We start from the raw sequence: 23,228 nt of genomic DNA, 5'->3' as shown, positions 1-23,228 counted from the left end.
ATAGTCGTGAAAATGTTCGTGAATTCACACACATAAACAAGACAGGACTTTTGTGACCAAACAATAGACATAACAACACATAATAGTACACAGAAAGGATTTCAATAGTTACTTATAGAAGCGAAAATTGACGCTTCATGGTCACGCTGGGGGTCAATTTCACTTATGGGATACACTGCTGCAAAAAGATGATAGATATATACAGTGCCCATTAGATTGAAATTACGCTTTGATCATTGAGTTTAGAAAAATGATCACCTTGTTGCTCGGACTCACAATGTCCATTCACTCAGGGTTAATGTACTTACATCCTATCTTGTGAAATCGCGCTTTGCTACCTACTCGGCACCTCCCCGGACCGCATCTTACCTGGCCAAAGCCGGCGCGTTGGTTTTGTTTGTTTCTGTCCCGGCACTGAGACGGAAACGCCCTCGGCAGCTAGACCCGTGCGAGCTTAGCGGCCATATTGGAAGTATGTCTTTTGGAATTGTATTTAGAAACAGATGACGGTGGTCTCTGTCAGTGTTAGCGCTAAAGGCATGAAATGGGTAGAAGGGGAAATAAGGGAAAATAAAGACTCAGAGCTAAAACTAGACGCTCTATTGTCTCATAATATGTTTATATTCATTTTTAACAAAAAACGGAAGGGTGATTGTTCGTTTTTTGAAACAATAACTACCACAACCAAAGTGAAGAAAACGTTTGCGGTCTTGCTCTATATTATTAGTACAATACCAGAAATAAATTTAACGTCATGATATGGTTTCTGGGAAAATATATTAACGTTTAATTGGTCCATTTATTCTTCAGGATCATTAATTAAAGGTGTATGATTTCTTGGTCATTTATCTTGTCCCATAACAGTTCAGAATTACATTAAGGGCTCCATTTGATTCATATTCAAGTGGTTATAGTGTTTACAGGGCGGATTCCGTCTCTGGGATAGGTCATAGTTCTCAGCGACCAATTCTCGGTATAAGACTGTGGTGGATCTTGATCATAAATAAAGCCCCCCACGGAATATCATCGTTCAATCCAATGGTGTCTGTACGTAATCTAAACACCCATCGTTGTTCATGCTCATGGAGAAATCTTTCTTGGTTTTCTTTGGTTTTTGCAGTCTCTAACACTACCCATCTCATGTCATTGGGAGTGTGATTTGTTTCAATGAAATGATTCGTCATTCTTGTTGTTGTCCTTTTGCACCTAATTGTGCTGCGGTGTTCAACTATCCTTGTACTCACTTTGCGTGTCGTCATCCCGATGTAATGCAAATTGCAAGTACATGTGATCATGTATACAACCCCACTGGTGTTGCAGTTAGACATCTGCCTCAATTCCCAGTTGGTGCCATCATTGAAAGTCACCATTTTCGTGGTTGATGTTAAGTGGCAGACACTGCAGTTGTTGCATGCATAATGACCAGTTGGTAGAGAGTGTTGTCTGGTTGGAGGATGGTTGGATTTTGGGCGAGTATGTACCAGACGATCTTTCAAATTCCTTGCTCGGCGGTGGCTGAACATTGGGATTGGTATCGTTAGTTCGCCACTATTGATGATAGGCCAGTGTTTCTTCACAATTTTGGTTACTTGGTCTGATACTTTGGTGAAAGTGGTGATGCAGATTGGTCTCTTGCTCTCAGTAGTGTCTTTCACCTTGGGTTCCAAGAGTGCATCCCTGTTATTGTTGGATGCCCGTTTATTCGCCTTTCTTACTATCTTCTTAGGATAGTTACGTGCTTGTAATTTTTTACTCAAATCCTCAGCTTGCACTCTATAGTCCTCTTTGTTTGAACAATTTCTCCTCAACCTAAGGAATTGACCGAAGGGGAGATTCTGTCTCAAATGTCTTGGATGAAAGCTATCATATGTAAGCAGGCAATTCCGTGCTGTAGCTTTGAAATGTGTCATGGTCTTCAAAAGGCCATCCTCTGCCATGATGTTAAGATCAAGGAACACCAGTTGGGTTCTACTGAGGGTTATGGTGAATTTCAGGAATCTGTCCTGTCGATTTAGCCATTCGAAAAAGGTTCCTGCCTCTTCTTCAGTTCCTTTCCATATTACCAGGACGTCATCAATATAACGTTTCCACAATGTGATATGTTTCCTGTAGGGGTTGTTCTCATGTAATATTTTGGTCTTCTCGAGATGGTGAACATAGAGTCCTGCTAGGCTTGGCGCAAATGTGCTTCCCATACTCGTCCCATGCAGTTGACGGTATAGGGTGTCCTCAAATCTAAATTTTTTTTCGGTAAGTGCCAAGCGACAACATTCAAGCACCACATGTCTTGGGGTTTTGTAATCCCAATGAGAGTCAAACAGTACCTCCTCGAGAATTTCAAGGGTTTCACGGTGGGGGAGGCTTGTATACAAGCTCTCCACATCAAGACTTATAAGGATGTCAGATGTGGGTTCAAAGGTTTGTTCCTTTAGTAGGCAGAGTACATCTTTAGTGTCTCTTACATAGGTATCCGTTTTCTGTACTAGTGGCCTTAAAAAGGCATCTGCAAATTTAGAAAGCGGTTCGAGGATCGACCCAATGCCCGAAACTATGGGTCTCCCCGGTGGTTTGGTTAGGCTCTTATGTATTTTAGGGATAGTATAAAAGTATGGGGTCACTGGTTTGGTGTTTACCAGAACTCCGTTTCTTTTTTGCTCACCCAGTCGTTTGCTTGGGATTCCTCAATGAGATATGGTATGGATATCCTAAGACGTTCAGGTGGATCATCCTTGATGATAGTGTAATTCCTGGAGTCACCCAAGAGACGGAGACATTCCTCTCTGTAATCAGTAGTGTTCTGTAACACAATAGCGCCACCCTTATCCGCCGGTTTGATTACTATCCTGCTTTCGTTTGATAATTCCTGGATGGCTTGAATTTCTTGATTACTAGTGTTTTGAAACACCTTTACTGTTCGTGGATCAAGATCTTTTATTTCCTTCATTATTGCTTTTTCAAAAGCTAGAATCTAGACTGGTAAGTTGGCTGCGGGTGGAATAAAGGTAGACTTTTTCTTCAGACCTGTATCTGTGGCGTCCGTTCTTGTTTGGTCTTTAAAAAAGACTTGGAGTTTTATTTTTCTTATCATTGTCCTGGTTTTTGCTTCTGCTGTCTCTAAGCGCGAAGATACTCCTTCGGGAGTCTATTCAAGCGCTTTACAAACCCGCAAATAAATAAATAAGTTACCCCTATGGTTGGTCCCAGAAAACCCGGAGGACAGGGTTCAATGTATCTAGAAATATGCACATGCACTTTTAAGTTTTGCATATCCTGGAAATGAAAAACTCTTATATTATTATTTCACTAAAGCAAGGCCTATATCTCCCTTGGGATGATATTGGGATTACCTTATTACATGTTATGAGTTCAATTTCAAAGTGAGGATATATACCTGGTTCCTGTTTGTTGCCTCTGGAATCCTAATTAAAAATCCTAAGTTATGGTGATGGTGGTTTTCAATTACAAGTCTGAAAATGTCACATTTAGATCATTATGTGAAACAGGGGGAGGAGGAGGATAGATGAGACTAGGTTGTCCTCCTAAAGAACAGTACAAACAACAGTGTGGATCCCAGTCCTGGGACCCTAGGGCCTAGCTCAGTTCAGGTGTATGGTTGATTGGAACCTAACGCCTTCAAGAAAGAGAAATTTCTTTCTAGTGTCCCCTCACTCACCGGGGTTGCCACACGGTGACATGCTTCATCATTGGGGTCCTCCCAGTTCTCTACGAAAAGGGGCGTGCTGCGACTCGCGAACTACGCAGGAGCACTGTTAGTGTGAATGACTATGTGTGGTGCGAAAAGAATAAATGGAGTGGGTGTGTGTGTGTTAAAAATACCATACTTAGTGGGCCTAACTGTTTTATTGAGCTCCTATGCAGGTATATTAAAAGTGGGGTTGATGTCACTGTAGGACAACCTATAATGTGGTTGACTCAGTGATCAATATGGTCGACATGTTTCATGCTACCCCTAGCATTTCATCGGGACCATGCAGGGACCAGCCCTGCATATGCCACTCCTAAATCCCACTCGTTGGGATCGTGAATATTAAAACAATATTAAAGTGAATTCATGCATGCATTTATTTTAAAATACATACGTTCCTCTCAATTAGTGGGTTCTGTAAAATAAAACATATTGTTAATAACAAATCTTCCCTGAGGGAAGATACACATAGTACATTTGCATGCCACTCGCATACTGTGTTTCGAAAGATGGTTGGCGCCATATTGGCGCGTGCATGCTTTCCATTAGTCCAAATAGTCGTGAAAATGTTCGTGAATTCACACACATAAACAAGACAGGACTTTTGTGACCAAACAATAGACATAACAACACATAATAGTACACAGAAAGGATTTCAATAGTTACTTATAGAAGCGAAAATTGACGCTTCATGGTCACGCTGGGGGTCAATTTCACTTATGGGATACACTGCTGCAAAAAGATGATAGATATATACAGTGCCCATTAGATTGAAATTACGCTTTGATCATTGAGTTTAGAAAAATGATCACCTTGTTGCTCGGACTCACAATGTCCATTCACTCAGGGTTAATGTACTTACATCCTGTCTTGTGAAATCGCGCTTTGCTACCTACTCGGCACCTCCCCGGACCGCATCTTACCTGGCCAAAGCCGGCGCGTTGGTTTTGTTTGTTTCTGTCCCGGCACTGAGACGGAAACGCCCTCGGCAGCTAGACCCGTGCGAGCTTAGCGGCCATATTGGAAGTATGTCTTTTGGAATTGTATTTAGAAACAGATGACGGTGGTCTCTGTCAGTGTTAGCGCTAAAGGCATGAAATGGGTAGAAGGGGAAATAAGGGAAAATAAAGACTCAGAGCTAAAACTAGACGCTCTATTGTCTCATAATATGTTTATATTCATTTTTAACAAAAAACGGAAGGGTGATTGTTCGTTTTTTGAAACAATAACTACCACAACCAAAGTGAAGAAAACGTTTGCGGTCTTGCTCTATATTATTAGTACAATACCAGAAATAAATTTAACGTCATGATATGGTTTCTGGGAAAATATATTAACGTTTAATTGGTCCATTTATTCTTCAGGATCATTAATTAAAGGTGTATGATTTCTTGGTCATTTATCTTGTCCCATAACAGTTCAGAATTACATTAAGGGCTCCATTTGATTCATATTCAAGTGGTTATAGTGTTTACAGGGCGGATTCCGTCTCTGGGATAGGTCATAGTTCTCAGCGACCAATTCTCGGTATAAGACTGTGGTGGATCTTGATCATAAATAAAGCCCCCCACGGAATATCATCGTTCAATCCAATGGTGTCTGTACGTAATCTAAACACCCATCGTTGTTCACGCTCATGGAGAAATCTTTCTTGGTTTTCTTTGGTTTTTGCAGTCTCTAACACTACCCATCTCATGTCATTGGGAGTGTGATTTGTTTCAATGAAATGATTCGTCATTCTTGTTGTTGTCCTTTTGCACCTAATTGTGCTGCGGTGTTCAACTATCCTTGTACTCACTTTGCGTGTCGTCATCCCGATGTAATGCAAATTGCAAGTACATGTGATCATGTATACAACCCCACTGGTGTTGCAGTTAGACATCTGCCTCAATTCCCAGTTGGTGCCATCATTGAAAGTCACCATTTTCGTGGTTGATGTTAAGTGGCAGACACTGCAGTTGTTGCATGCATAATGACCAGTTGGTAGAGAGTGTTGTCTGGTTGGAGGATGGTTGGATTTTGGGCGAGTATGTACCAGATGATCTTTCAAATTCCTTGCTCGGCGGTGGCTGAACATTGGGATTGGTATCGTTAGTTCGCCACTATTGATGATAGGCCAGTGTTTCTTCACAATTTTGGTTACTTGGTCTGATACTTTGGTGAAAGTGGTGATGCAGATTGGTCTCTTGTTCTCAGTAGTGTCTTTCACCTTGGGTTCCAAGAGTGCATCCCTGTTATTGTTGGATGCCCGTTTATTCGCCTTTCTTACTATCTTCTTAGGATAGTTACGTGCTTGTAATTTTTTACTCAAATCCTCAGCTTGCACTCTATAGTCCTCTTTGTTTGAACAATTTCTCCTCAACCTAAGGAATTGACCGAAGGGGAGATTCTGTCTCAAATGTCTTGGATGAAAGCTATCATATGTAAGCAGGCAATTCCGTGCTGTAGCTTTGAAATGTGTCATGGTCTTCAAAAGGCCATCCTCTGCCATGATGTTAAGATCAAGGAACACCAGTTGGGTTCTACTGAGGGTTATGGTGAATTTCAGGAATCTGTCCTGTCGATTTAGCCATTCGAAAAAGGTTCCTGCCTCTTCTTCAGTTCCTTTCCATATTACCAGGACGTCATCAATATAACGTTTCCACAATGTGATATGTTTCCTGTAGGGGTTGTTCTCATGTAATATTTTGGTCTTCTCGAGATGGTGAACATAGAGTCCTGCTAGGCTTGGCGCAAATGTGCTTCCCATACTCGTCCCATGCAGTTGACGGTATAGGGTGTCCTCAAATCTAAAACATTTTTCGGTAAGTGCCAAGCGACAACATTCAAGCACCACATGTCTTGGGGTTTTGTAATCCCAATGAGAGTCAAACAGTACCTCCTCGAGAATTTCAAGGGTTTCACGGTGGGGGAGGCTTGTATACAAGCTCTCCACATCAAGACTTATAAGGATGTCAGATGTGGGTTCAAAGGTTTGTTCCTTTAGTAGGCAGAGTACATCTTTAGTGTCTCTTACATAGGTATCCGTTTTCTGTACTAGTGGCCTTAAAAAGGCATCTGCAAATTTAGAAAGCGGTTCGAGGATCGACCCAATGCCCGAAACTATGGGTCTCCCCGGTGGTTTGGTTAGGCTCTTATGTATTTTAGGGATAGTATAAAAGTATGGGGTCACTGGTTTGGTGTTTACCAGAACTCCGTTTCTTTTTTGCTCACCCAGTCGTTTGCTTGGGATTCCTCAATGAGATATGGTATGGATATCCTAAGACGTTCAGTTGGATCATCCTTGATGATAGTGTAATTCCTGGAGTCACCCAAGAGACGGAGACATTCCTCTCTGTAATCAGTAGTGTTCTGTAACACAATAGCGCCACCCTTATCCGCCGGTTTGATTACTATCCTGCTTTCGTTTGATAATTCCTGGATGGCTTGAATTTCTTGATTACTAGTGTTTTGAAACACCTTTACTGTTCGTGGATCCAGATCTTTTATTTCCTTCATTATTGCTTTTTCAAAAGCTAGAATCTCGACTGGTAAGTTGGCTGCGGGTGGAATAAAGGTAGACTTTTTCTTCAGACCTGTATCTGTGGCGTCCGTTCTTGTTTGGTCTTTAAAAAAGACTTGGAGTTTTATTTTTCTTATAAACTCTTTCAATTCACAGCATAATTTAAATTTGTCAACATTAGCCGTTGGGACAAAACCAAGTCCTTTGTTGAGAATTTTAGTTTGGATTTCCGTCAGTACTGTATCTGATAGATTCACTACTACATCTGGGGTACGCTCGTTGACGCTTCCAGGGGTCCCTTGCTTCGTGTGTGTGGTCCCTCTGATATCACTGGTTGTGCCCATCTCAGTTGTTGTCCTGGTTTGTTCCTCCCACTGTTGGATGATTGGCCCCTGCCTAAAAAAGGACGGCCTTGGTTACCCTGGTTTTCTGGGTTGGGACCCCAATTCATAGGGGGTTGCTGCGGATACATTGGTGGGCCATAGTAAAACGGTCCCGGTGGTGGTGGGCCATATGATGGGCCAAATTGTTGTGGTCCTTGAAAAGGTGTCCATATGGGGAACTGTTGGTACCCTCTTTGTCTGAAGGAATTTCCTCTCCCTTTCCTTGATCTTCTGTTCGAAGGGTAATTGTGATTTGATGAGGAACCCAAACTATTTGAACCGGTATTGGATCCATCGCTATCAGTATTATATCCGGGATTCCTATTGTTTACCCTGTAATCCGCTCTTATGTAAGGATACACCTTCTCATGTGAAAAAGCTTTGTGATCCTTGGAAAGTTTCTCATACTTGGTATCCTTTAGGGATTCTTCAAATTCTGACATGCTTTTATTCATTTCATCCAGTCTCTTTTTTAGTTCACTGGGAGTCTGATAAGATTTCAAACGTATCTCTAAAGTGTGGATTTCCTCCAGTAGTGTTTCTGAAAGGCGGGCAGCAGTCTTGACTATAAGCACTAACCAGTCCCTGGTAAAGTGCCACGAAATGAGTGACCAATCTTTTTTAAATTGTAGATTTTGTTGGAAAATGAATGGTTCATTCTTAACAATGAGACCTCTTGGAGCTGCACTGACTTTTAAATACTCAGCCATCATCACACCATGGATTAGTGTTTTGATCTGGTTACGTTTGAGTTCATTCAATTCATCCCATGTCTGGGATGCATCTTTATTTTCCCTGTTTGGTGCCCCGGTGCGTGGTAATATCGAGGCAATAATTCTGTCTACCTCGTCCTCCGAAAAGGAGAGACCTGTAATTTCTGCCATTATATGTAGTTGTTAATTCTGTGTATTTTTCTATATTGTTTGTTATTTGTTTGGTCTTAGAACCACTGATAACACCTGGACCGTGTTATCAGTGTATGACTCCCGCAGCCTTGCTGCTGCCAGGTAACTATGTGAAACAGGGGGAGGAGGAGGATAGATGAGACTAGGATGTCCTCCTAAAGAACAGTACAAACAACAGTGTGGATCCCAGTCCTGGGACCCTAGGGCCTAGCTCAGTTCAGGTGTATGGTTGATTGGAACCCTACGCCTTCAAGAAAGAGAAATTTCTTTCTAGTGTCCCCGCACATTTGCGCCAAGCCTAGCAGGACTCTATGTTCACCATCTCGAGAAGACCAAAATATTACATGAGAACAACCCCTACAGGAAACATATCACATTGTGGAAACGTTATATTGATGACGTCCTGGTAATATGGAAAGGAACTGAAGAAGAGGCAGGAACCTTTTTCGAATGGCTAAATCAACAGGACAGATTCATGAAATTCACCATAACCCTCAGTAGATCCCAACTGGTGTTCCTTGATCTTAACATCATGGCAGAGGATGGCCTTTTGAAGACCATGACACATTTCAAAGCTACAGCACGGAATTACCTGCTTACATATGATAGCTTTCATCCAAGACATTTGAGACAGAATCTCCCCTTCGGTCAATTCCTTAGGTTGAGGAGAAATTGTTCAAACAAGGAGGACTATAGAGTGCAAGCTGAGGATTTGAGTAAAAAATTACAAGCACGTAACTATCCTAAGAAGATAGTAAGAAAGGCGAATAAACGGGCATCCAACAATAACAGGGATGCACTCTTGGAACCCAAGGTGAAAGACACTACTGAGAACAAGAGACCAATCTGCGTCACCACTTTCACCAAAGTATCAGACCAAGTAACCAAAATTGTGAAGAAACACTGGCCTATCATCAATAGTGGCGAACTAACGATACCAATCCCAATGTTCAGCCACCGCCGAGCAAGGAATTTGAAAGATCATCTGGTACATACTCGCCCAAAATCCAACCATCCTCCAACCAGACAACACTCTCTACCAACTGGTCATTATGCATGCAACAACTGCAGTGTCTGCCACTTAACATCAACCACGAAAATGGTGACTTTCAATGATGGCACCAACTGGGAATTGAGGCAGATGTCTAACTGCAACACCAGTGGGGTTGTATACATGATCACATGTACTTGCAATTTGCATTACATCGGGATGACGACACGCAAAGTGAGTACAAGGATAGTTGAACACCGCAGCACAATTAGGTGCAAAAGGACAACAACAAGAATGACGAATCATTTCATTGAAACAAATCACACTCCCAATGACATGAGATGGGTAGTGTTAGAGACTGCAAAAACCAAAGAAAACCAAGAAAGATTTCTCCATGAGCGTGAACAACGATGGGTGTTTAGATTATGTACAGACACCATTGGATTGAACGATGATATTCCGTGGGGGGCTTTTTTATGATCAAGATCTAACCACAGTCTTATACCGAGAATTGGTCGCTGAGAACTATGACCTATCCCAGAGACGGAATCCGCCCTGTAAACACTATAACCACTTGAATATGAATCAAATGGAGCCCTTAATGTAATTCTGAACTGTTATGGGACAAGATAAATGACCAAGAAATCATACACCTTTAATTAATGATCCTGAAGAATAAATGGACCAATTAAACGTTAATATATTTTCCCAGAAACCATATCATGACGTTAAATTTATTTCTGGTATTGTACTAATAATATAGAGCAAGACCGCAAACGTTTTCTTCACTTTGGTTGTGGTAGTTATTGTTTCAAAAAACGAACAATCACCCTTCCGTTTTTTTGTTAAAAATTAATATAAACATATTATGAGACAATAGAGCGTCTAGTTTTAGCTCTGAGTCTTTATTTTCCCTTATTTCCCCTTCTACCCATTTCATGCCTTTAGCGCTAACACTGACAGAGACCACCGTCATCTGTTTCTAAATACAATTCCAAAAGACATACTTCCAAAATGGCCGCTAAGCTCGCACGGGTCTAGCTGCCGAGGGCGTTTCCGTCTCAGTGCCGGGACAGAAACAAACAAAACCAACGCGCCAGCTTTGGCCAGGTAAGATGCGGTCCGGGGAGGTGCCGAGTAGGTAGCAAAGCGCGATTTCACAAGACAGGATGTAAGTACATTAACCCTGAGTGAATGGACATTGTGAGTCCGAGCAACAAGGTGATAATTTTTCTAAACTCAATGATCAAAGCGTAATTTCAATCTAATGGGCACTGTATATATCTATCATCTTTTTGCAGCAGTGTATCCCATAAGTGAAATTGACCCCCAGCGTGACCATGAAGCGTCAATTTTCGCTTCTATAAGTAACTATTGAAATCCTTTCTGTGTACCTATTATGTGTTGTTATGTCTATTGTTTGGTCACAAAAGTCCTGTCTTGTTTATGTGTGTGAATTCACGAACATTTTCACGACTATTTGGACTAATGGAAAGCATGCACGCGCCAATATGGCGCCAACCATCTTTCGAAACACAGTATGCGAGTGGCATGCAAATGTACTATGTGTATCTTCCCTCAGGGAAGATTTGTTATTAACAATTTGTTTTATTTTACAGAACCCACTAATTGAGAGGAACGTATGTATTTTAAAATAAATGCATGCATGAATTCACTTTAATATTGTTATAATATTCACGATCCCAACGAGTGGGATTTAGGAGTGGCATATGTAGGGCTGGTCCCTGCATGGTCCCGATGAAATGCTAGGGGTAGCATGAAACATGTCGACCATATTGATCACTGAGTCAACCACATTATAGGTTGTCCTACAGTGACATCAACCCCACTTTTAATATATCTGCATAGGAGCTCACTAAAACAGTTAGGCCCACTAAGTATGGTATTGTTAACACACACACACCCACTCCATTTATTCTTTTCGCACCACACATAGTCATTCACACTAACAGTGCTCCTGCGTAGTTCGCGAGTCGCAGCACGCCCCTTTTCGTAGAGAACTGGGAGGACCCCAATGATGAAGCATGTCACCGTGGGGCAACCCCGGTGAGTGAGGGGACACTAGAAAGAAATTTCTCTTTCTTCAAGGCGTAGGGTTCCAATCAACCATACACCTGAACTGAGCTAGGCCCTAGGGTCCCAGGACTGGGATCCACACTGTTGTTTGTACATTTAGATCATTACCTTGTTCTGGCCTTAGCCGTTTGATACTGGTAGCCTGTATCTCATCACATGACTGTGCTTAGTTGGCAGCTGGGCTTTGTACATTCCACCCAGACAGCCACACACAAAGGGTACTTAAGTGTGCCTGAGATCGCTATCAAAAGAGGATGAGAGGAAGGAGCTGGAGCTAGCTTCACTTACACATGAATAGGCTGTGCCCTAATCCCTCACAAAGGGCTTCCTATCTCCTGTAATTAGTTTGGAGCCAGTGCTGTCAGGACAGGGCATCTGTGCACTCCAAAGGTTTGTATTTGAAGTCTCACTCAATTCAGGCTCCTGCAAGGACTGCCAACCTGCTGGACTACTACTCTGCTCGGCTCCTGCTTTGCTGTGTTGACTTGCAGCATGCTGCACTCTTGCCTGGCCGAGAAGGACTGGAAAAGCATCTCTTCAACATAGAACCCTAAGTGACTCCAAGGGCTAGTTGCTCTCTCTTGATCCAGCAGCAGAACCAACACATCTTATCTTCTGGGAGGCGCATCCTCAAACAGAACCATGGGTCGCTGCTGCTACATACATTAAGCCCTTCACCGGAGGTCCACATCACCCAGCACCTTCTGAACCAGCGCATCGTCAACAGCATGGCAGCTCATCAATGGCATCAGACTCCGCATCGCAGCCTCACAGCCAAATGTAAATGATGCATCGCCTCAGCTGGTTGCCACATCCTTGATGCCCAGACTTTGCATGGTAAGTTCCATCAAAGAGATCCTCAACAACGACACACGGGGCCTCGCATCGCAGCATCGCCACATCTCAGAACTGAGGCATCGCTTCGACTATGCAATGCTTCCTGCTCAGGTCCACTCAACTCCCCACAACTATGATTTAAGGTACTTTGTTCAGCAGGCCTTACCTAGTCCCCATCACCTGCCCATGCTCCACTGAGGTTGATCTGAACTTGTGACTTTGTCCCGGTCCCGAGCGTCCAGATATCCCTTGTTAAAGGACTGCCAAGCTGCTGGACTGCTACTCTGCTGAACTCCTGCTTTGCTGTGTTGACGTGCAGCATGCTGCCCTCTTGCCTGGTGGAGAAGGACTGGACATGCATCTCTTAAACATAGAACCCAGAGTGACTCCAAGGGCTCGTTGGCTGTCTCTTGATCTTAGGTGTGACCAGCAGAACCAGCACATCTTATCTTCTTGGAGGTGCATCCACAAACAGAACCATGCATCACTGCTGCATACATTAAGCCCTGCACAGGAGGTCCACATCACCCTGGCAGCTTCATAACCAAAACATTGCCAACAGCAGGGCAGCTCGACAATGACATGAGACTCCTCACCGCAGCCCCGCAGCCCCGCAGCTCAATGTAACTGAAGCCTCACCTCACCTGTTTGCCACATCCTTGATGCCGAGACTTTACATTGGAAGTTCCAACAAAGGCATACTCAACGACGACACACAGCATCTCGCACGGCAGGATTGCCACATCTCAGAACGGACACAACACTTCGACTATGCAATGCTTCCGGCCTCAGTCCCACTCAACTCCCCACAACTATGATTTAAGGTACTTTGTTCAGCAGGCCTAACCTAGTCCCATTGGCAGCTCCGTTGAGGTTGGTCTGAAGTTGTGGCTTTGTCCTGGTCGGGAGCGTCCAGATATCCCTTGTGTCTTCTAACTTATTGGATTTTGTCATTTTTGTCTTATTTTAATTATTATAATCAAATCTATTGCATGTTCCTAAACCTGGTGAGTGATCTCTGTGTGGAGCCTTCACTGTTTTTTTACGGTTTGAAGTGTTTTACACATTGCCTTCTGGTTAAACCTGACTGCTCTGTGTCAAGAACGAGAGGGGAGCACAGGTGGTTTTTGGGATTGCTTGTGCCTTACCCTGACTAGGACTGTGGTTGCTGCTTGACCAGGACTCACTTCCCAGTTAACCAACAATTTCTAACAAATGCATTCACTCAATGGAATGGTGTTCAACCTCATGTTTACAAATGGCGGCTTTACTCAGGAATTTCATCATTCTGAAGTTGTTAAAATGATCTGGGTGACAATAATCATCTGATATTCATGTGTGCAGTGAAATTTACAAATTTACATGAGATGTTAAATGCAATATTTTATTTCAGAGCTATCTGAATAAATATGAGGTAATCTTTCACTAAAGAAAGGACTTTGTATAAGATAATGAGAACATTTAAATGTGCCCCTTATATAAGTGTGATGTGTATAGTGTGTTCAAAAGAATGAGGTTTATGTAGATTATTAAAGATTGGTTAAACAAATAAGGAAGCACAGGAACAATTTTAAAAATAGCCATAAGAGCCAAATCATATTGCCTTAACTATGATGCATTTTAATTTAACAGCTTCCCTTTGTGCGAACAACATGTGCTAATCAATTGCAATCAAGTCACAATGAATATATCAAGTGCACACATTTTTCTTGTTGCTCTTTTCTACAACTGTAATAAGCTTGTGTAAATACCTTAGTGATGTTTTGTTAGAGATAAACAATTAAGTTTTAAAATCATTATTATGAAAGATCACATTTTGATGGCTGTGTGTTTCATATTGTTTTTTCTTTCAAAAGAACTCTGTATAATTGTATAAAAAATAGATGAATTGGCCTTTCCCCATTTTCTGTCCTTTGTTTATTCTTAGATTCTTTGATAAAGCTTCTGAATTGGGCACAAAGAGCTAAGGATTAGTTTAGTCCTTAACAGCTGGGGGAACGAGACAGACACAATCACAGCATCAATTCTAACTGAAGTCTGCTGGGGGACAATCAGGCATTGCTGGTTGTCTGTCTGGATAGTTGGTGTTCTTATCACATAGCAGGTCCTCTGGGCCTTCATAGCAGGATTTCATTATTGTTCTAGTTTAGGTGATTCAAGTTTGAGCCACCTTTGAAACTCAGAAAGGGAGTTTTATCTGCTAAAGGTACATAGGACAGTTTTGAATACTATTTGCTGTTTACACAATATATGTGAACGTGTTTGCTGCTTTTATGTTTATTTTATTTGTACTTACTAGTGATATCATGGGCAGCAATCTTAGTTGGATTGTTTCAACTCCAGTGCCTGGCTGCCTGCTCTTAAAGAAATGATACAAGTCTTGGTGTGTGGATGGATTCTGGTCTCTCTGGAGCACCTGCAAACAGATTGGCAGCAAGATGCTCTGGCGTTCTTAGACTTCTTACCAAGGTCTTAATTCTGCAACCCTTCTTGGCCAGAAGACTCATTGTCTCTCGTTTGGACTATGGAAATGTTCTTTTTCTTGGCTCTGCTTGCTATGTGATGAAAAGGCTTCAGACTATTCAGAATGCCGCCGCCCGGCTTCTTATGTATCTTCCTTGGCACCAATCTGCTAGGAAAGCATTGAAAGTTCTTCACTGGCTTCCTGTGGAACAGCAAATTGTTTTTAAGGCCTTATGCATGTTGCATAGTGCTTGTCATAAGAGAGGTCCTACCCTGCTAGGATCGCATTCCTGGAAGGTCACTCAGATCTTCCTCTGCCCAGTAGCTTCAGGTTTCCAGAGTGAGAAGAGGTCATTGGGGAGGCTGCTCCTTTAACTATCAATACCCCAAACCACCACCCGCTGTTCAATGAGATGTCCTTTCGTAAGGCCCGAAACCCGGCTTGTAACGTCTCAGCCTGGTTGGTAGGCTGGGTTAGTGAGGACTTGTTCTAGCGCTGCGATTCCTCCAAGTAGATATGTGCCTTACTAGAACTGAAGAATAGAATAGAATGTGACTACATTAGGATTTTAAAATAAATATTTTAAAAAGGATATTCTATTTTCCAGTGGTCCTTGAGTGTGTTATTCATTTATGATAGAGAATTTGTGTTCCACTAACTGCCCCTATCATGCCTCATGGTGATTTTTCCCTGAAATATGTCTCAGAGGGTTGTGTATTGGTTGCAGTCCAACTGGTTTTATAACTCAGTTTGGTACATGGGCTGAGTCTTTGGTGCCGGGGGACTAGCAAAGTAAAAAGAAGAAATTCTAGTGAAAGCATAAATTGGTGCCCTTTCGTGGGGCTTGTCTTATCTACATCTTTAAGAAGTTTTAGTTGATACTCTGAAGAGACCAAGTATTGCAATTAGCGGATATGTCCATGGAAGTTTGATTAACTGTTTCAGCCACTACCATTTGTCACTGTATTGTTTTGTTTTCTTCTGGTTCCAACTATCGTGCAACAAAGAATGCATAGGTGATGTCAACTACACTGATAATATCATTGTTCTGCAAGGATTTAATTCTTCAAAAATATTGGCAGATGGAATAGGTAGACATGGTGTAACGCCAGGATAATTTGCCCTATTTGGACTAGTGATGACTAATAGTCCACTGCCATCTCAGTATATTACTTCTCCTTTATTTCAGCCTATTTTGTAGGGTTTTGCCTATTGACTTTGGCATGTCATCTCAGTATATTGCTATGAATCCTCTATTTTAGCCTATTTCTAGGTTTGCCTATTGGCTTTGCCATGATTCTGTGCCTTTTTCCCCTTAGTTAGGCCTGAAGGCCCGAAAACCATAGGGCAGCCATCTTGTATGGCTGTCTCATCCATTTTAGATAGTTGCCTCTGCTGACTGAGGCCTTGCAGAGCAGAGGTGATGTTTATAGTTAAGCCTGTTGTGTGCTAGAGGAAAACCGGTTGAGACCGGCCCTTATCGAAAGAATGTATTTTGCTTTCTGGTAGAAGACACAACATGCAGATGGCCACTGGCTGGTACAGGAATTTGGTGGGGGTTGGCCTAAGACTGGAAATTTCCATGAGTAGAGAGCATTCTATATTATCAAAGTGCAGAGAGGCGGAGTAGTCAGAAAGTTTTTGGGAGAGAAGAGAACAGTCAGAAGGATTTTGGAGTTGCAGAGTGAAGTCAGATGGTCTTTGAAGCTGAAGCAGTTGACAGTCAGATGGAAGAATTGGAGCTGCCAGTTGGAGCTTTTGGAGCAGTTGAACCAGTGGAGTGAAGTTAGCACGTTGGTGATGGTGCAGAAGGAGAGAGCCTTGATTCCACCAAAGATAGAGAAACAGACAGCAGCCGTTGGTGGTGATGCCATGGTGATGGACAGAGTCCTAAGTTCCACCAGAGAGGGACAGAGAGTTGGACCCTTCTTGATAGGGTGAGGTGTTCTTAAAATGTTTCTATTATATCTGCCTACAACTAATCACTTTTATTTCAGCACACAATTAATTTATGATAATTACTTTTCAGTTCATAATTCTATCATTGTGCTATATAGAGCATTAGTCATTTAGATCTCCACCTGCATTAATGATTTCCTACTGTATTGCTTATACATATATCATTGTTCTAATGTTTTGTCATTTTATTCTAATGTTAAATAAAGGGACCCCAGTTGCATATTTGAGTGTTGTTTCCATGACAGGACTAACCTTTCTTTTCAACCAGATACTGGCAGGTTAGCAGGTGAGTGGACCCTTCTAGCAGGTAACTGAGAAATGAGAGATTGTGTAGCCTATGGCTGGAAGGAACTCCCAAATGTTCTAATCAGACAATTCTTCTAAATTAATAATAGTACATATCGCCGGTGCACCTTAGGTGTACCGCCGACCCCTATAGAACACCCCACTGGGGGACAACAGGTTCACCAGCGGGAAGCATAGATGGTATTGATCCTAAGAGTTAGGGACTAAATGGTTGCCGAACCTTAAAAACGAGGAGCCGACGGGCATTAAACGATGAATAGTCGGGAGACTCGAATCCATTAAATAAATAAATAAGCCGACGGGCATTAAACGATGAATAGTCGGGAGACTCGAATCCATTAAGATGAGGTACATATAGGATATAAGATATGGAATTCCTTAGATGTTAGCTGCATCTCTAATTGTACAGGCTTGTAAATAGCTAATAATCACCTTCTCAGGTGAGTCTTCTAAATATCTTGTAAATAGTGGCCTGAGAAGAGTGTGTTTGCGTGACGGCTGGGTTAGCCACGGCTGGTGGCTGCCTATCCTAAAAATCCGGTCGTTACACATGGTAACTGCCATGCAGCATAAAGTCCCTTTTGGCAGGTGCAGAAGCAGTAAGAAAGTTTGAATCTTTACCAGTCAGGCGAATTAAGACATGATTTTCATCATGACTATAATGTAATAGTGTGTGTTTCAGATTGTATTTTAGACTGTTTGGGTGGCAGTGCACGTTTGACTCTGAAAATTAGAACCCTCAATCCAGACTACCTTAGAACTAACATCTGATCATTCAGTACACAGTCTAATAATGGATGGGCATTCATCTCATTGTAAGTTTCATATATGTTTCCATCATATTTAGGTAGGTAGTATTTTAATTAGGTTAAATGTAAATATAAATATTTAGGTTAAATATAAATATAACATCACCCAATTTATACCCATCAGATGTCAATAGGTTGAATGTACAGTCCAGCACCCACATATGTTAAAATTGCACACTGTTTCAGTCAATAATGTTTGCCATGAAATCTAAGATAAATCTAAGATAAAATCATTTAAATCCATAAACATTTTGGGTTCAACATTGGACATAGTAAAATCATGTTTTATAATTCATTCCAATTTGTAAATACAAAACATGATCTATTAAAGTGAATGTACAATAATGGTGCTTCACAAGCTAACCAGTATTAGTAGGATTATACAATAAAATCAATATTCCATTCATGTAAAACTATTTTATGCTCAAAAAAAGTATTTATTGGGTGTAAAGAGACTCTGCATTGTGCCTATATTCCAGTTATGTGAATACAAAGATTGCTGGGCTGTTCCTAAATATTATTTCTGCTGATGCTCCCCTGTGGCCCCGCCCCCTTTTTTCCATCTGTGTCCCGTCCCTCGCCCATTGGCCAACCCGCTCCCACCTCCCAGCAGCTCCTCCCTCCCACTTTGCCTCTTATGGAAGACGCCACGCGGAAGCACAGCGGACGTGCGCAGCGGACGCGCCGCTGGCCCGCCGAAGGCACGCCAAAGGCAAGCCCGTCTGCGCCCATCCACGCCTGGACCGTGCCCTGTGCCAGAACCCCTTGACCCCGCCCCCCCCCCAACGCCAGACTGCACTACAACTCCAGCACCCTCCACGCACAGGATCCCCTTCCGACCCGTACCCTCACCACGTCTTCAACATAGCCAGCGCTACCATCGCGCCCCACCTACGGAAAACAATCAACATCTCCTTCGAGATAGCAACCTTCCCGGAAAGCTGGAAGCACGCCGAGATCAAAGCCTTACTGAAGAAACCCAAGGCGGACCCCAAGGACCTCAAGAACTTTCGGCCTATCTCCCTTCTCCCGTTCCCGGCAACCACAGCACCGAGACCGCCCTCATCGCCGCCACCGACGACATCAAGATGTTGATGGACAAAAGAGAAACAGCCGCCCTTATCCTCTTGGACCTATCAGCAGCCTTCGACACGGTCTGCCACCGCACCCTATCAGCCCGCCTCCATGACGCCGGACTCCAAGAGAAGGCCCTTGCCTCGACCACATCCTTCCTCTCCGGCAGAACCCAGAGCGTCCACCTCCCACCCTTCTGCTCAAAAACCACCCGGATCCTCCCTCAGCCCGACGCTGTTCAATATCTACATGTCACCGCTCTGCCACGTCGCACAACAACATAACCCCAACATCATCTCCTACGCCGACTAGACCCAGCTGATCATATCCCTCACCGAAGACCCCCACACCGCCAAAGCCAACCTCCACAGAGGAATAAAGGCCATCGCCGACTGGATGAAGGACAGCAGACTGAAGCTGAATTCAGACAAGACGGAGGTCCTCATCCTCGGACCCACCCCATCAGCCTGCGATGACACCAGGTGGCCCACATTGCTAGGCACAGCCCCGGAACCCACCGACCACGCACGCAACCTGGGGTTCATCCTCGACTACACCCTCTCCATGACCAAGCAAGTCAACACCGTCTCGGCGTCCTGCTTCAACTCCCTCCGAATGCTTTGCAGGATCTTCAAATGGATCCCTCCCGACATGAGGAAAACCGTCACCCAGGCCCTCATTACCAGCAGACTCGACTACGGGAACGCCCTCTACTCAGGAACTGCCACCAAGCTCCTGAGACGATTACAACGAATACAGAACGCCTCGGCACGATTAATCCTCGAGGTCCCCCGACACAGCCACATCACACCCCACCTGAGAGGCCTACACTGGCTCCCCGTCAACAAGTGGATCACCTTGAACTCCTCATCCACGCACACATAACACTACACAACACCGGACCTACATAGCTCAACGACCGACTCAGCTTCCACACCCTCACTCTCAGCCTGCGCTCTGCCAACCTCGCCCTCGCCACAGTCCAGAGTATCCAGAAAACCTCCGCTGGCGGCAGATCCTTCTCCTACCTCGCCGCCAAGACCTGGAACGCTCTCCCTACCAGCCTACGACAGACCCAGGACCTGCTGGCCTTCAAAAGACTTCTCAAGACCTGGCTCTTCGATCAGTAGCAGCCCATCCCAGCACCTTGAGACTCTCACGGGTATGTAGCGCGCTTTAGAAATGCAGTGATTGATTGATTGATTAGGGCCATACCTGATACATCCCACAACATTCTCATACAGTTTGCTTGGGACGTGCAACAACCAAGCCTCCACCCCAAAGTAAGGTAGGTAAGACAAGGTAAGAGTTTATTTTTAAGTTAATTAAAACCTTTACAATGTCCATGGTAAAAGTGGCTAGGTATAGTTGTGGAGAGCACTTATCATAGCTGTGGACATCAAATCATCTTTGGGCTCTTTCTGTGAGTGTCGCCTTATCTTCTACTAGAGATAGTCTTTTCACTGTCTTGTTTACAGTTTGTTTAAAACAATGGGAGGTCCCTAAGGCCGGCTAGAGTTCCTCAAGTCTGTGGTTCCGTGAATTCTGGACTCGTGTCATAAACATCGTCGAATCATGACGATTTTGATATCTATAGACCGAGAATGACGAGTATACTATCTACGAGTGTTTTCGTCATGTTCGAGTGACGTGATCACCCTGAAACCAGAGATTCCGTTCTGAGCCCTCGGGTTCCATTTTGTGTACGGCAGCCATTTTGTGGTGGTTGCCCTCACATAGGCCGATGACTAAAGCCAAAACGAGTCTTAGGGACACGTACACCTTTTCTGACTTCTGTGTGACCTGGGCAAGCTGACTCCACTGCCCGAAACCAAACCTGTCCGGCCAGTTCCTTTCCCAGTGGCCGAGCGAGATTAAGATCAAGGCACAGCCTACCATAAACCTTTTATTGCACACAACTATGTCTAATCTTACACACACCTGTCTCTGCTCCTTGCTTCATGACCTGCTTTACGATGAGGAGGATCCCGATTTCATTAGGGGTCCGACCATCTATCTGATGAAGAGTGTTGGGTTTCTGCCAAGTCATTGCTAGAGGGCTGGACGATGAAACATGGGTTTGTCATGCAATACGTAATGGTGAGCTGGACAATGGAATGTGGGTTTGTCATGCAATGTTTATGGTACACATGGGATTGGTTTACCGTAAAGAAGGAATGTTGCCTGAAGCGTAATATTTCGTATAAAAAGGGTTGACTGACTTTGTAAAATTGAGCAGTCTCCTGAGAATATACACCGTGTTGTACTTCTAGGATATATATTACTGGCTGCAGCCAATAAATTTGAACTTTGACGTCACCAAGAAGTTTGCTGCGTTTCTGTAAACTCTGAGACAGGTGAATCTTGGAGATTTCAGGTGTTGTTTTCCCTGGCACCGCTGGGTCCATAAATAACCCGGATCTCCAAAGTCCCAAACGATCTAATGCTGCTGTCAAGTAGCTCCTAGCTGGGCACTCCCTCTTTAGATGTATTTCGATCCATTAATGGGAGTTCAGTTTACCTGCTTCAGCTTTTTTGATCCTGTACCAACTCTTGTATTGTATAGTATTATATCTAATCTTATGTAGCGCAGACTGTCACCCTATGGGTATCCTGGCGCTGTGACTTAAACAGATGAAATGAAACACAATAGACCTGATTACAAGTGGAAAGCATTATGCTCACCCCTTGAAAAAAGCCTGATTTTCCGGCTTTTTCTGAAGCATAACAGGGAGTTAGCTTGTCTAATGCTCTGGGGCAACTCATTCCATAGACGTGAGGCCACAATACCAAATGACCTACCGCACATCCTGGATTTCTTGAACCTGGTATTCATTACCAGATTTGTACCAGAGGAGCGAAGATGTCTCATAGGCTTGTACCAATTACATTTCTCCTGCAAGGGTATTGGGCCCATGTCATGTACTGCTCTATACACAATACACAGAGACTTAAAACAGACTCTTTCCTTGATGGGCCGCCAATGAAGATATACCAGAGCCCGTGTCGTGGAGGATCAACGCTGCCTGTTTAACGCCAGCTTACCTGCTATAGACTGGACTCTTTGCAACCCCTGCAGTATGAATTGTGGTGCTCCCAAATATAGGGCGTTGCAATATTCCAGTCTGCTCAGTATAATGCTCCTCACTAGGAGAGGTCTAGCATCTGCAAGCAGCAGTGGGAGAATCTGCCACAGCATTCTTAGCTAAGAGAAGCAGACACTGACAGTTTTATTAGCTTGGACTCCAATTGGCATAGGCTCCTTTGCGGGCTATTTCTTGGCTTTGCAGACTAAATTCTAACCTTATTTGAGCTGACAACACCTACTTTGGTAAGTTGAGTATCATCCTGGCCGCTCTTGAGGCAGTACTGTCTAAAGTAACTGCGTCTCTTCCCCTCAGGCACTCACTCCCATAAGTGATTGCCGGAATTAGTTCTGCTTGTCAAACTTGTAGCAGTGGGATAAGGCTGAGGCCATCAGTATTATGTTTGATCAATTTAATAGCTACCGCAATGGAGTTACCTCTCCATTTTTAATTGAGTCAGGATTGGTCAAATGCCCCACCAGTTTAAGAGCTGTGGTCCCACTTTCAAATTGAATCAGGGTTACACTTTGTTACATTCCCCCATTAGGTGGAGTCAATTGGTGGTGCAGGCAATGCTGACACACAGTTAGAGCCTGCTTCTCATTCTTTCCCTCATTCAACATGGCTGTTTCCTGGTTTGTTAGCGCTCTAGTTCTTTTCCCCCATTTGACAGCTCAGCTGTAAGCAGCGCGCGCTCCTGATTAATGGCGCACTTCAACTGAAGTTTCTCGCCGGTTGACAGCGTTTCCCTGAAGAGAAATATTTCCCACTTGTATCCTGTGAAGTCAGCATATTTGGCATCAGAGACCTTACAGCCTTATTCATCAACGGGCCGTTTTGCGAGCCCCTAATAGCGATTCATAGCGAATCGCTATTAAGGACTCGCAAAACGGTATTCATGTAGGAATTGCTAAATAAATAGCGAATGCGATTCCTACACATTCCTTATTTGCGAGTAGCAAATTGCTAATCGCAAATAAGGAATAACTCCCCATTCATTCCTATGGGCCAAAAGGCCCATAGGAATGAATGGGGAGTATTCCTTATTTGCGATTAGCAATTTGCTACTCGCAAATAAGATAGCGATTTAAAGGGTGCCAGGGGTGTCC

Source organism: Lissotriton helveticus, chromosome 4_2 (assembly GCF_964261635.1).
Source record: "Lissotriton helveticus chromosome 4_2, aLisHel1.1, whole genome shotgun sequence".
NCBI lineage: Eukaryota > Metazoa > Chordata > Amphibia > Caudata > Salamandridae > Lissotriton > Lissotriton helveticus.
The sequence above is the reverse complement of the archived record's forward strand: the minus strand, read 5'-3'. Positions refer to the sequence as shown.